The sequence below is a fragment of the Octopus bimaculoides genome, chromosome 1, assembly GCF_046866305.1.
Source record: "Octopus bimaculoides isolate indiv1 chromosome 1, ASM4686630v1, whole genome shotgun sequence".
Classification (NCBI taxonomy): Eukaryota; Metazoa; Mollusca; class Cephalopoda; order Octopoda; family Octopodidae; genus Octopus; species Octopus bimaculoides.
In genome coordinates, this window is record NC_142928.1 from 151,131,984 (window position 1) to 151,137,983 (window position 6,000).

At 38.2% G+C, this 6,000-nt stretch overlaps 1 protein-coding gene across 1 annotated transcript in view; it reads right to left on the minus strand.

The window, feature by feature from the left end:
* The window catches only part of LOC106875923 (dopamine beta-hydroxylase), a 64,908-nt gene extending 59,839 nt beyond the window's left edge, over positions 1-5,069 (minus strand). Inside the window, exon 1 of the mRNA XM_089359850.1 lies at positions 4,562-5,069. The gene's annotated coding sequence lies outside the window, so the exon portion shown is untranslated. The remainder of the gene's footprint in view (positions 1-4,561) is intronic.
* Positions 5,070-6,000: the final 931 nt, after the last annotated feature.

The window sequence follows — 6,000 nt, forward strand, 5'->3', positions numbered from 1 at the left end:
CGGTCAAGTTGACCCAGATTGCTTCCATGTTAGTCCTTGGCATGTTGGTAGATTATGGAGGACTGTTTTTTGTCGTAATATCGTCTCAAATTTTCATCTAGTCTTTCCGCAATGCTCCTAGATTTTCTCCCCTATGTATGTCATATTTATGTCTTTACAAGCACCTGCTATGCACCTTATGTTGTAGACTACATTTCTAGTTCTACAGTTAATGCCAGGACTGATCCTATATACCATGAAGTTATCATTGGTGCATATGGTATTCTCAAAGGTGTACGTCCTACATAGTTGTGATCTAATGGAGTTCCCCGGTTTTTCAACAATTTTAATGTTGAGTTTGGTCTCCTTCCGAGCTTTCCTAAATCTACGGGCTAGTTCGCCATGGGCTGTGGCCTCTAAAAACATCACCTCTTGATAGTTGTCGGTTTTATACCACGTGTTCACCCTGTTTGCTTTGTCCCAAGCTCTTTGTATCCGATTCTAGTCTTTTCTTCTATATCTAGGTACAACTGGCTTCAATATATATACTGTTATCTAACTTCTTTCTAGCACTCCTGTATACTCGAACCCTATCTTTCTGATCATATCCAGAGAAACTGCATGCAGTGCATGAAGTTCTGTACATGTTTCTTCACTTCATAGAGTTTGCATAGTGGGGACACGTTGTTCATTATCCTAACTAAGTCTGCTATCAGTATGTTAATTTTCATGTCGTGTCACAATTTTCATGTCGTGTGACAATTTTCATGTCGTGTGACAATTTTCATGTCGTGTGACAATTTTCATGTCGTGTGACAATTTTCATGTCGTGTGAGTTCTATGTGAACAACATATTTCGAAGCTATGGGTTTCATACAATAGGACTGGAGGAGCTGCACTCTGTTGTTCACAGTCTTTAACCGAAGTTAAGTATCAATGCACATGTATGTAGGGATATGGATATGAAAGTAAACAGATAGACATACAAACGGATAAGTACATTGGTTATATGAACAGACAAGCATACATACACATACACATACACAAATGAAGACTGAATCACATGACTAATACACACGCACATCATTTCACACAAGGAAACATATGGAGACACACGTCTACACATATGGAGATACACACCCATACATACAGACACAGTACATAGTCACAAAAACCCATACACACATACACACTCAGATATGCACACACAAGGAAACAGCGGTAAACACACACACACATGAACACACACAAACGCGAACACACAAGCACACAAACACATGAATATGCAGAATACATACATACAAACGTTCACACATACATACATACAAACGCACACACGTTCATACATGCACATACACACTTACATGCATACATGCATACACACATCATGCATACATACATTCATACATACATACATACATGTGTATGCGCACACATACTGACCCACACACATGCGCACAAACAAACAAAAAGTATGTAGCTTGGATAACAGACAGAGTCAACAACTATTGAAAAGATTGCAAGACGTAACAAAAAGTTTAGAAGAATAAATAAGTAAATGCATGGAAATTTTACCGTGAGTGTGTTAAATTATAAGACACTAAAAGAGAATGACTCTCCCCAGACACAACGGTATATATATTATGTGTGTGTGTGTGTGTGTGAATACCTACCAGTATATATTTGCGATGCACACACACACATGTATATGTATATATAAACTTCTATGCGTTTGTCTATCTATCTATCTATCTACAAGTTGGGCCCAAATTCTCGCACAAAATAGGTTCAGTACGGTCCGGATTTGTCAGACATGCTTCACCTTTTCTAAAATTGAATAAAATAAATAAAAAATGATGAATACATGCGTACTTGTGCATGGTGAACAACATGAATACTAATAATACCATGATATAAATAAAATGTCAAATGTTTTAGTGCGTAACTTTTAGCCGACCCTGTATATGTATGTGTGTGTTTGTGTGTTTGTGTGGGTGCACACATTCAGCCACCCATCCATCCATCCATCCATCCATCCATCCATCCATCCATATTTATAGCGGAATGTATGCAGTGAAAGAGTGAAACAGTAAACAACAAAGAATCATAACCAACAGCTTCGTTGTCAACAGACAATCACTCTTCGGAGGAGAGGCACTAAATATCAATGAAGATTGCAAATCGTATCCCATACTGTGCACTCTGCCCAATGAAATTTTTAACCATGTGGTACTAAAACGCTGTGGAGGCGCAATGGCCCAGTGGTTAGGGCAGCGGACTCGCGGTCATAAGATCGCGGTTTCGATTCCCAGACCGGGCGTTGTGAGTGTTTATTGAGCGAAAACACCTAAAAGCTCCATGAGGCTCCGGCAGGGGATGGTGACGAACCCTGCTGTACTCTTTCACCACAACTTTCTCTCACTCTTTCTTCCTGTTTCTGTTTTGCCTGCAATTCAAAGGGTCAGCCTTGTCACACTGTGTCACGCTGAATATACCCGAGAACTACGTTAAGGGTACACGTGTCTGTGGAGTGTTCAGCCACTTGCACGTTGATTTCACGAGCAGGCTGTTCCGTTGATCGGATCAACAGGAACCCTCGACGTCGTAAGCGACGGGGTGCCAACAACTAAAACGCTACTCAACTGAATGTAACAAATTCACTCACCCACATACTGCAACCACTTCCCAACTGATGTGCAGCGTTCTCCTTTTTGTATTTTCCACGTCTACAAGAGTGGAATTTGCCTCACTAGATCGTTTGGTCTTGTATCTCCTCCGCTGAAACTATGTCGGCTTATTCGTATCTTGTCCTTTCGGTAATCATATTGTTTATCCCAGGCTTTGCACTACCTTTCTTTCCTAGGACTTTTCTTCCCCGTGCGTCGGTTTTTAGGGGTTTCTTCGCTGACCATGTTGTTTTTGCAGGCAGCAATTTGCAATTGCTTACGAAAAACACGATGTATATTAAAGTAATGAGCGTACCCACCCTCAAGACAAAACGAATGATAAGCTTCTTTAAAAACATACTGTCTAAAAACATATTGATAAACAAATAATGTCATTAATTTATTAGCGGTATTTGAACCCAGAATGTAAAAGTTAGAATATACAGAGTGAAAATCTTTTCCCGGAATACTAATTATTCTGACAATTTACTGGCTTTTTAAAAATTGTTTCTAATATAGATATTGAAATTTGGTGGGCGGGATTAGATGCTTACACCAACTACCGTACTTAACTGGTATTTTATTTTATCGACCCCAGAAGGATGAAAAGCAAAGCTGACTTCGTTTTACAAATTCTACCATTTCACCAATCTGTTTATTTTGGTAGAAGGCCAGCAAGTTTGAGGAAAGGGTACAAGTTGACTGGTACTTATTTTATCAATCTCGAAAGGATGAACGGCAAACTTGACTTATGAGGGAAGTTGACTCAAAACATTAAGAGCCGGAATAAACGCTGCTAAGTATTTTGTCCGTCGTACTAAAGATTCTGCCAGCTCACTGCCTAATGAGAATAATAAAAATAGCAGCAGTAACATGGTTTAGCACCTCTTCTAGTAGTTCAGCTTTGGGACGTTTCGTTTTTTTTCAAAACAATTCCGCTTTTTATACTTCCGCTTCAGTTTTATAAACATATACAAGTTTAGGCAAGAAGCTAACTTTAGATAAATGGGCAATAAATAGGCAAGAAGCTAACTTTAGAGCAAAATAGTTTTCGAGTAAATTAAGTCAGATATCACTAAAAGTTTTACATCACTGGCCAATGTCTTGCGTCATCACTGGCAATTTTAGAGTAAGACATGTACAATGTGAAGAAGGCTTCCAAGCGAAGAAGTAGTCAACTATATAACGCTGGTTCACTTTGTTGTACGCTTCATGATTAAAAAAAGACACAGCTGATTAAAAAAAGACACAATGGCCTAGATATCACAGATTATTAAAAACACTCGCGCAGAGAGAAAATTATGGTTGGGATCTCATTGAAAAGTAATCACTCAAGTCTGATTCAAATGTTAAAAATAAACCCCAAAAATAAAAACAATAAATGAACAAAGTTGTGTATAATATTTGAAAGGGTATTTTTTGCAGAAGGTTGCGTCTAGAACTCGACAAACTTTTGGTCTATCCTATTCGTGGTGTAGCTATCACATGGGTCGATCCAGGAAAACTAAAGACAAATTCCTAAAAGATGGTAGGGTAATTTACTAGATCATTGTCCTTTTATCGAGGAAAGTTTGACTGCTATTTCTAACAGGCTGAGCGGCAATAGGAATAATTCTACTATTGTAGATGGGAGTAATGTGAAAGAGAATAAGAATTAAAAATGGAAAAAACAACATTGTTGGGAGTCAAACACAAAAAATAATCGAATAAATTTAGTGAAGTAAAAACCAAATTTCTCTCAATTTCTTCACCGGCCCCCAAAATAAGGCACGTTGAATAATGTGTTCCTTAAAAGATACGATGGTCCAAGGTGGAATACTTTTAGTCATAAATATACTCGATGAGGTAAAACAACAACATCATAAAAACATCAATAGCAACAAGAATACATGAAATTAACAGGAAATATAACTCACTTCAGTTTCTAGTTCTGCCTTTTGTTTTCTTTTTCTCCTTTGGTTGTATTTTGTTTTGTTTCTTGCCAAAGAATATTTCCCCCCCTCTCTATGGACTACCTTCTTAGAAAATCCCAACTAAAATTAAGTTGGAGTTTTCTTCTGCTTCTTCTCATAGGAATCTGTCGTCTGCCTCTCTTAGGTTTCTATCGTCTGCTTCTGGTGCGGTTTTGTCGTCTGCTAAGCAATATTCGGCAACTCCCATCAGCAGCTGATACCGAAGAAGTTATTGGATGTTTTCTATCCATTATTTATGTGTATGTGTATGTTGATTTGTATGTGTGGGAGTGTGTCTGTACGCAGGCGCGTGCGCGCGTGTTTGATTGCGTTACGTTTAGCTCTAGGTGTTATTATCTATTTCACTTATGTTTACGCGTACATGTGTGTGTATATAAAAATCTACGCGTTATTATATTTTAACAATGCTTCGAGTTCGTGTTGGTGTTGACATGTTGGGTTGTATTGATGCAAGTAAGAACCAACATTTCAATATATATATAGGTGTCGGTGTGGCTGCACAGTCTTCTCTTACACTTTCTCTCCTCTTCTCTGTATATGCGCGTGTGGTTGTATCTTGTAACTAAGTATATATGAGCAGATTTAGGTATGAACTACTTTGCTTGTGTATGTGTAATTGCGTCTCTCAGTCTATGAATATATATGTATGAGTTTGGGATAGGAAGACGGTGTTTGTGAGTTGTATATTTTGTTGTGGGATTGTTTGTACAACAGACATACTTTCGACATCCCGCCTTTTTCTCTCCCACTTTCACCATCCACCTTATAATAATATTTAATTTATCAATATCTCTCACACATTGATTTTTATGGGCTTGTTCATGTATGTGTATTCTGACATGCGTTATATATATATGTATGTGTATGTGTGTGTATTTGTGTTTGCTCGCGCGCATGTGTGTATGTATGTGTGTCCGTGTGCTCGCAAATACACATGCACATAGCAATAATAGTTGGACGGCAACAGAGAGAGAGAGAGAGAGAGAGAGAGAATGGCGGAGGGAGGGAGAGGGGCAGAAAGGGAGAGAGGGAGAGACATAGAAGTGAAAGCGAGAAATAATGGAAGAATGTGAAAGCCATAGTAAATATAAAACGATGAAGGGTGAGGGTATGAGGAGAAAATGTTGAAGGAGGACAAAGAAAGGCAAAGGAGAAAAAGCAATGAAATAAGAGAAGAAATACAGCGAGTTATATGGAGAAGATAAGGAGAGGAGGTTGCTGAAAGTGAAAGAAAGTGAAAAGAAATTTCAGAAGGGAAGAAATTTCAGAAGGGAATGAATGAGAAATAAGAGAAGGTGAAAAGAAAGTAGAAAAAACGATTTATAAGATAGAAAAAGCAGCAAAGTTAGAGGAAATATAAAAAAAGTAGGAGTGACAAAGCA